Source organism: Salvia hispanica, chromosome 5 (genome assembly GCF_029641045.1).
Source record: "Salvia hispanica isolate PSC_SH4W2 chromosome 5, Shi_PSC_v1, whole genome shotgun sequence".
In the NCBI taxonomy this organism is placed as follows: domain Eukaryota; kingdom Viridiplantae; phylum Streptophyta; class Magnoliopsida; order Lamiales; family Lamiaceae; genus Salvia; species Salvia hispanica.
Genome location: NC_142696.1, coordinates 40,552,854 through 40,562,735, shown reverse-complemented (window position 1 = coordinate 40,562,735; position 9,882 = coordinate 40,552,854). Strand labels below are relative to the sequence as shown.

General features: G+C 31.1%; 1 long non-coding RNA gene across 11 annotated transcripts; it reads right to left on the bottom strand.

Moving 5' to 3' along the window:
- Nucleotides 1-1,907: 1,907 nt before the first annotated feature.
- LOC125186209 (uncharacterized) lies at nucleotides 1,908-5,537 on the bottom strand. 11 transcript variants are annotated; one of them, XR_016130318.1, is made up of 8 exons: nucleotides 5,111-5,537; nucleotides 4,928-5,005; nucleotides 4,162-4,365; nucleotides 3,966-4,070; nucleotides 3,732-3,799; nucleotides 3,370-3,646; nucleotides 2,891-2,929; nucleotides 1,908-2,141 (listed from the first exon to the last, which is right to left on the bottom strand). It is a non-coding gene; the product is annotated as an uncharacterized LOC125186209 (long non-coding RNA). The 11 variants fall into 11 exon arrangements; XR_016130324.1 differs by having other exon boundaries at nucleotides 2,891-2,942; nucleotides 3,335-3,646; nucleotides 4,162-4,276; nucleotides 5,111-5,536; XR_016130325.1 differs by having other exon boundaries at nucleotides 1,908-2,136; nucleotides 2,891-2,942; nucleotides 3,335-3,646; nucleotides 4,162-4,276; nucleotides 5,111-5,536.
- Between the last annotated feature and the right edge of the window lie 4,345 nt (nucleotides 5,538-9,882).

The window sequence follows — 9,882 nt, the reverse complement described above, 5'->3', positions numbered from 1 at the left end:
CATCATCAGACACCGGCGCAGCAAAGAAACTCTCTCCACCTATAACACCACCACCACCATCTCCCGCCGCCGCAGAGCTTGCGCCGCCATTCTTGAGCTCTTCAATCCGCCCTTTAACCTGCGCCCTGAACGTCCGGAACCACTCGATCTGCTCCTTCACCTGCTCCGCATCCAAGCTCTCCATCGGAAACTCCCACCACCCCATCTCGCCGCCGCCGCCGAGATGCTTCTCCCTCCTCTCCTCCCGCTCCAGCTGCTCCACCACCCCATCCAGCCGCCTGTTGATCTCGTGGATCCTCGTCTGCGGGCCGTTTCCCTCGCGGCGCCCGTGGACGACGGAGTCCAAGTCCGGGGTGAAGAACGAGTGAGGGATGCCCGACGGAGAGAAGATGATGGCGCCCACGTCCACGCCGCACAGCGTGCTCAGCTCGCTCGCCTTCTTGTACACGCCCACGCGCCGTTTCGAGAAGGAAACCAAGAGGTCGTCTTTGTTCTCGATCAGTCTGATCGGGATCTTTTGACGACCTCTTGTCTTCTTTTCCGACATTTTTTCACTCTTAAAAATTTAAAAAAAAAAAAAAAAAAGGATATTGTTGCCCTACAATGCTTGGGTTAGTAGAAGAAAAGGTAGTGATTCTTGAAAATATGGAATGATTATAGCATGGGATATATAGTGAGGAAAAGGTGGTGATTTTTATTTTTGAAAAACATGATTAATTGTTGTTACTCCTTTTCTTTTGTGAATTATACAAAATGCTGTATAGTATTTTCATGATCCAATAAAATCTATGCTGTATTCTTTGAATGATTTTTTTAATTTGAATTTCAATTACTAAAATGCATAGAGGTGTTGTGTTGACTTGATTTGAATTTCAAAACATTGTCAGTGTTCTTGCATTCGATTACTCAAATCGGTCAAATAAATTTATCACGTATACTTATTTTAAGAATTGGGTAACATCTAAATTCTGAATTTATCTTGCTACCAAATTGTGATGTAGAAAATAAAGTAACAATATTTTTGGCGGGGAAATCGTGGTAATTGCATTTAAAACAATTCAACTTGGTTACTACATTAATTTTTATGTTGAATAATATTTTACTTCAAATATAATTTGTACGCGATGCTACAATATTGTTATCGAGTTAGATGTACAGTTTATAGTAATCAAAGACGTCTTGTTGTCTTGCACTCGCTCTCTAAATTATCTCCGACTATATCTAAACAGCCACAATTTTATCTAATGATGGAGCAATAAGCGTAGCTATAAAATTATTGAATTACAAGTATTATATAAGGATCTTATGAAAATATAGATAATGTTATTTAGAGTGAACTACGGTCTCCTGATTTTATGTATTCGATATGGGCCATTATTATTTTTTTAATATTAAATATTAGGATCATAATACATTGTATCCTAATTAATATTTACTACTACTATATATTAAAATTTAATTATAAAGAAGTTATATCATCTACTCTCACTACAACAAAAAAGAAGTCTAAGGACGCTTTTTTGGTTAATTAAGGACATTTTTTTGTGTTTCTAAATAAATCACCGACGCTTTAAAAAGTGTCCTTATTGTAAGCGTGCCAAATCTAATTAAGGACGCTTTTAACTAGCATCGGTGAATTAATTTTTGGGACGCTTTTAAAAGCATCTCCAATGGATTTGTGACGCTTTTAAATAGTGCACACAAAAAAAAAAAGCGGCCATTAGTGACGGAAATATCCGTCAGTAAATTCCATATATCCGTCAGGAATTATTTCCATATATCCGTCAGTAAATTATTCCTGACGGATTAGCGTCGTTGTAAAAAGCTTGTTACTTAACTCATTGTTCCTGACGGAAAAAATCCGTCACTAATATCAATCCAGTTTTAAAAAAAAAAGAAACCTCAAATTTTATTTTCAAATTTGTAAATTTATTGATCAAAGATTAAGAAAACATTTATTGAGACAATATTTGATTAAGTGAAACACTCCACCTCCACAATAAGTAAATTACAGCTTCATAAACAGTAATCGAGATTTGAGATTTGAAGGACACTAAGCTGCTTCTTTGATTGATAACTCTCTACATTCTCTCTTCAATGCTTCCAATTATCATTAAGCAAAGCTTGTGCATAGATCTGATCTGAAAAATCAGATATCCAAATATCAAAACAACTCCTACTTTGTTAACTACAACAACCTTTATCTAAACATCAATTTATCACATAGATTGAATGTAAGACAAATATGATTGATTTGCTAAAGCTTAATGATCTGAAAATTAAATATACAAACATCAAAACAACTCCTACTAAGTTACATGACAACAATCATTATTTATAGATTTATTTATCACTTAACTTGAATGTAAGACATACTATATGATTGATTTGTTGAAGCTCTATCTTTATGAAGCCACAATACTCCACAATTTTCAATTTAGTACTGTTACTATTACTCAAATAGGAGAAACTACCTAGCTCATATAGCACGACTTGTGTAACTTCTATTAGTTGGCTAAAACCTTCGTTGAAGCAATAGTTGACAAATAAACAGAGTCAGATATCATATTCAAGTAGACAAATTATTACCAGCAAGGAATTCAAGAGAAAACAAAAAAATCTAAGTTCAGACATACATTTGTTATTCACCAACACCACATGCATATATAATTCTAGATCTAGGAGGTGGTAGAAAATACTCTAGCACTTAGCTATCGAGTCCACTGCATATACACCAAAGCAGGAGACTAGTTGTTTGTAGCATCCACTACAAGGAGAATATTACTTCTATTATGGTTGGTATCTAATAATCATAGCTAGCATCAATAGTTCTCTTTTGCCTAAGGCACATGCAAAAAAAAAAAAAGGATGAGGCCAAGTACTGTTGTACCTGTGTTCATTTAACCCATGTATGATGATAAGAATTCACCTGAAACATAAGACTATGATGAGTAAAACATAAGAACTACAAAGAAAAGGCAGGATCTTGAGGTTTATAAATACCAACACTTAGACAATACTATTGAAATATCGATGTTCAAATAATACATAACAGTAAGCAAAGTAATTACTAGGAGTATTATATCATCAAAAAAACAGCTAAAGACAATAATTTTTTTTATAGTTTGTCCATTTACTTCGGCATAGTCTACCATGTCACCAGTTGCAGCATTTATCTTATCCAAAGTGAGGGTCTACAAGTTGTTAAATCTTAAGACCTACTAGCTTGAATGAGCAGATAAAAGGTTGATACGAGAATAGTTTTCAAGTGATTTTAAGTTTATTTAGTCTAGATCACAGTTGATATACTGACTGCTTAATAGAGTTCACTTACAGTGCACTGAATTCAGTTAACCAGCAGCAATATACCTCATTGGAGCTGAATCTTGACTTTTCTTCTCCTGGAGTAGAAATCACTCTATTGTTTCTCAATCATTTCCTAGAAGTAATGCAGGGCTCATATCCAATACAACAACCAATGAGGTCAATGAATTAACCAAGAATAAAAAACATGACCGAACCTGTTAAAACACTATAACAATATATGTGATTGTTCTATTTGCATCTTTATCAACACTATAACATTAACCAAAAAAGAGTACCTCACTGACTTCATCTTCTGTAATTCTTCCATCTACATATCAACCTTGCATTCAAGAATTCATTTAATATGTGTATATGTGATTGGAAATGAGAATTAAAGATAAATCCATAGTTATAAGAGTAATTACATGTCAAAGTAAGTTTTAAGTGGACGGTCGAAACTCTGATCAGCGATCTGATCCCAAAATTCCTTGTGCTGCTCCTTGGTAATGGTGAGAAAGAAAAAAAACATTGTCAGTAAAGAAAATGTAGAAGACTAAATATCCACCGGCTGGAGCCGACCAACAACATAGAATTAAGAAGAGCACGGCTGAGAGCTGACCAACTATACAAAGAAAATTCGATAATGATAAAAAGTTTACATCTGATAGAAAGGGAGACAACTATCATCTCTTGGACTTGATCCATCAAGGTCGATGTCAAGACCACCAAAGAAGTTATCACTGGAGAGGGCTTCAAAGATTCTCCTAATAAAAAGAAGGCTATTAAGATTGCTAAAGTGCAAATAAAACAAGAACAAAGAAGCTCATAGAGGAGAAGCGAAAAAGTCATACTTACTCTCGAACCAAAACATTTGTTTTCTGGCAAGAGGTCAACCGGCATAACAGATAGGCGTTAGTGAAAGCGAGAGTAATGCTCTTGCATAACAGTATGCTCTTGTGTCACAAAAGCTCTGGTGATGGATATAACAAGACATAAGTCCATTCAATCTGTTTTATCTCATAAGTGTTTTGTTTAAACAATACCATATCAAAAATCCACCTAAAACAAGATAAATGTTTTAAATAATGGTCTCATCATAACATTCTTCGTACGTTTAGTAACTATTGGTGAAAGCAGCCTTAAAACTGCAATTTAATTATGCTCAATATTATAAATTCAATTATTCATTATGCTCAATATTATAAAATCAATTAATCAATTATAAAACTATCACATTGCAGAAACTATATGCAAATGTGATAAATAATCAAATTACAAAACCAATATACCCAGCAAAGAAGGATGACATATTTGTAAAGTCATTTTTTATTTCACAAAACAGTTTTAAGAATTGCTACATTCACAAGCCGAAGATGAGGACATGTATGAACAGAGTATAGATACACAAAATACCTAAATTCTATACGATTTAATACATTCCAGCTTGACCAATGATCAAACTCATACTCATACTCATAAACTTAAAATTGTTCTACTCAATTTTTCTTTTATCATACTCACTCACAAGGAAAAAAAGCTGACTCATAAGAAGAATTATATGAGAATTAAGCTCAAAGTTTCTTCAATTTTTGAGAAAATAATCATAAAAATTTGGACTCACCTTCTGAAGCTTATATTTAAATTCCTGAACCTTTTGATTTGGAGAACGAACTCATCATCGATCTACTCTCCAATTTCTCTAGGCAACGAAAAAATGAGAAGGAAAAAAGGAAAATCAATCACTTATATATACCACCAAATAAATTAATAAAGGAAATCAAAATCATCAAGGAAAAGTTTATACCTCGTCCGATTAGGAAGAAAAAAGGAATAAACCTAAGATGCAGGCGGTGGAGGAAGACACTGCAATTTCGCTGGCGTTCGGCCGAATGTGATGAAAGTGGGGAAGACACTCCGCTGTAGAATCGGAGAGAGATTTCAAGCGAGAGATTGTGGATTCCAGTTGTGGATTCGCCGAATTTCAGGAGGAATTGATCGGTTTGGAGGAAGATGAATGAAGGAAAAATGAGAGTAGAATTGGGGGAGGGTTGAGTTAATGACTAAGCTATTGAATTAGAAGTTAAGGGTGAGAATTAGAAGTTAAGGGTGAGAATTAGATGTTAGGGAAGGAGGAAAAACCGCGGTTGAGGCGGCGAACTTTCGCCGGAGAACAATACAGTGATGCTAAAGATGAAAGTAGGGATAAAAATGTGAATGCATTTAACGACGCATTTACGAAAGTATCCCTAATTTAAAGACGCAATAGTTTAATCGTCTCTAACTTAACTACGCTTATATTTAGCGTCCTTAATTTTGTTTATTTTTAAAATTTTGCAACGCAAATGACTGCGTCACTAGTTTTGCGTCTTTATGGAGTATATTTGTAGTGTCTCATAATCAGTAATTAATTCAATTTTAAATGTTAAACGTAGAAGTAACTAAAGATCTAATTAATAGAATAGGATCCTAAAATATTCATAAATCAACTAAAAATTAAAATTAAAATTGAAGAAAAAATAAATCAATAGTTGCACATCCAAAGATCGATGAGATAAATTATCCCAAGTACTGTACTCCCAGCGTTTCACTATAGTTGAGGCGGAATTTTTGGGCACGGGTCTAAGATCAAAGGGAGGTTGAGTGTGATAAATAAATAGATAAAAAAGTAAGAGAGTGGAATATGTAGAGAGAATAAAGTATAAAGTGAATAAAGTATAGAGAATAAGGTAAGAGAAAGTAAAGTGAGAAAGAGAAAAAAGTTACCATACGTGGAAATGACTCAACTATGAAGACAATTCCCGAAATGGAAAAATGACTCAACTATAGTGAAACAGGGGGGGTATTTGATTAACTAGTGTCATCAGTCGTGCGATGCAAGAGTCAAAATATTTTTCCTTTTACTAATTTTATATTATTAATTAATCAATTAAAATGAGAAACAATATAATTAAATAAATTTTTAATTTTAAAAACATGAATAATACTCCCTCCATTCTTCTGTAGCTAAGTTGTATTCCTTTTTGAATTATTCCATTGTAGCTGGGTCATTTCTTCTTTCAGCAAAAAACAATGCATTTTTTCTCTCTTACTTTTTCCATCTTTATTTCTCTATCTTTTTTCATTTCTACTTTATTCTCTCTTTACTTAACTCACTAGAACAAATCTCATGCTGAAAAGAAACAATTCTACTAACAGAGAAAGTAATACTTTATTAAATAATTTAACAGAGAAAGTAATACTTTATTAAATAATTTAAAATATAAAATTAAATAAGTTCACAATTAAAACAACATAAACATATATAGTACTATTAATTAGAATATTTACAATCTCTACTAAAGACAGCAATCAAACTTCAATGAATTTGAGATATATATGAATTAGATATTGCATGCAGTAGTCCATGGCTCTACTTGATACACATAATGACAATATAGATTTGAGGTAAAAGGCCAAAGTTTTAGTGTAGCCCAATAGCTTAATATATATAAAAACACATTTGTATTCACTTGTGGAGGTGGATCATCCAAACAGCTCCCAAAAAAAAAAGATAATTGTTATCAAGAATTAAACTAAATAAATAAAATAAAGTGTACTAAACGAAAGTGGCACTTACAGGTGTTGCTAACATAATAGTAGTATATTATTTCCCTTTATATATAATCTGAGCATTATATATTACTGATTGTTATATAAATACTATGTAATGCAAAAACTAATTGATGTTAATGACATAGCAATAAATAAGTAAAAAAAATAAGCTATAGAAGTGTTGCTAAATTTTTTCCTAAATTTGATATAAAAAAAAAAAAAAACTCTCCTATATAGTATTGATAAGAAATGGTCATCATTTAATTTGTGTTTTATTTCACTATCTTTGGACAAATGCCTGATTTTTGTAATATTAATTCTATTATCATTTATTTCTGTAAAAACAGATATTTAATGAGTTTTAGGAATTATATAGGTGATTTTACAAAATATGCATCTCAGAAAGTTGAGATGAGAATTGATATCGAACAAGTTAGGGCATGAATGCATGACCATACATTCATACTAAAATAAGTTGTGCTTAGATAAACGAAAATAATTTTAATTTTCAGAGGTAACTCTTATGCTCACAAAATAAGGTGTACCAAGCATATATCACCCATATACTGGAAGTCTGGAATAGTTGAAATGGTTGGAAAAATAAAATTAGTTTGGCATTATTAATTTATCATACACAATAGAAATCAACATAATAAAATAAATTACTATATGGAGTATATTATTCATAAAAATAAGTAAGAAATTTTAATATAGTATTGACCGTAGTGGTTTAAAAGACTAATTAATGCGAAAAATATGTGTATTAATTCTAAATGCAGCAGGGCATATGCATTAGTCAACCTTATTATTCATATATATGATCCTTTTTTCATCGCAAATCTATTCCTCACGTTGGCCTCAAAAAGAGAGTCTGTACACAATTTTACTTAAACTTTTGCAGTATCTCAAAGAAATAGATATTATCAGAAATTTCTAAACAAAAATTAATTTCGTTTGAGATTATTTTACATTGTTTTATAAACTTATATGAAGCGTGTTTAAAATGTAATTTAATCAACTCAAGTTATGGGTGCTCCTTTACTATACAAGATTTGTCAATGACGTGCTAAAATATGTAGGAATTATAATTTATAAGATTGATCGATAATAAATTAATTTTTAATCTACTCTTGAGATTTGAATTCGTTAATTTTAATTATATTTAATAAATTAAAATATTGAATTCGTTAATTTTAATTATATTTAATAAATTAAAATATTGATCCAATAGAGTTGATGCACGAATTTAAACTTTATACATGAACCTGAAACATACCAATTGCTTCATTGACGTCTTATAGTAGTATATACTATATTGTTTTTCAAATAGATGTTTCCTTAAAACCATATTTTGCATTTGAAATTCTTCGACCTTTTTGTTAGTTAGAGAGTGAATTATAACCTAGAACTTGTCTCCGAGAAGGTATACGTTTGCGCTTTAATTTGGCACCCTTTTCTAATTATAAACACTATTAGTCCGCACGAGGAGCTCCAATGGTTTTTAAGAGCATCTCCAAGGGGCGAGGTAAATAGAGATGTAAACTAATATAACTATCATATTTATCTTTTTTTTTTTATGAAAAATCATTCTCCAATGGGAGAGGTTTTTGAGAAGGTATTATACATTTTCCCATTTTGGAGAGGTATCTTTACCTTCTCATCCATGGAGAGGTAAAATCTTATAACTACCATATTTGCCTTCTTTTCATGAAAAACCCTTCTCCAAGGGAAATGTATTTGAGAAGGTATCACACTTTAGGTTCTTTTAATGCATTTTGTACGAGTATTATTTTATGTTTAAAAATCATTTACCTTTCTATATACCCTTTTTCTTTGGAATATGTTTCTTTTCGAAAAGGTATATTTCACTTTTTGAGAAGGTATATAGATGATATACCTTTTCTATATACCTTCTCCCTTTGGAGATGCTCTAAGGAAGTTGTTGAGCATAAAGTCTTAGGTACAAATCCAGACAACAACAGTGTGTTGTTGCGCACTGTGTACGGAACGCTTCCTTGAGGAACAAAATGTGATCAAACTGTGTTCGAACCGTCATTACTTTGACGGGCCAGAATGCAGGGCCCTGGAACGAGGGATTTGCTTTCTGATTACAAGGATGTTACTATATATGGAATTACTATATACTTTTACTATGCATTTAATGTAATTTTAACTCCGTTTCATTTTCTGCCGTCTATTTCTGCATACTTCTTTTCACTAGTAGTAATATTTTGTAGAGTAGTGATTTAGAGACATAATGTCTCCAAGCCATAATAACATTGTGACTAATTTACCCTAACATTAAAGTATTAAATAGATATATACCTAATTAAGGAAAATTTAACCAAATTAATTATTCTTATCTAAATGCATATATGTTAATTGGAGATAAACTTAATCATGCAACTAGAGTAATGAATTTAAAATTTTTTCAATCAAAACCATTCTTGTCGTGTAAATTTTTAAAACAATTAATTAAAAAATCAGTAATTTAGATTACCAGTATTAATTAACACACTACATAACTAAATTATTTTATTTAATTGTAAAATAATTTGATTACTTAAATAGCATCATATGCTTTTTCAAATAGATTTTACGTTGTGCTATTCTTTCATAACTTATTTTTTTCCTTAAATTTTCTAAAACATCTTGTCAATATAGTAACAATGAAATCATTCATTTAATAGTATATGAAAAAATATGTAAAAAATTAAACATTTATCTTATTCAAATTGGTTTATATAATAAAATAATATACTATTTTTTCATTATCTTTTCAATTTTTTTGTTATTTTTCTTTGCTTTAACTAAATTTAATATTTTTTATTTAATTAAGCTAGGGCATCTAATATTTTAATATAACTATTTAGTTTTAAAATATTAAATAGATGAGTTAAGAAAATACAATTAATTTTTATTCAGATTCAAATCTATCGTTTTAAACGTTAAAAATCAAAGAAATTATTAATTTAATACAAAAGT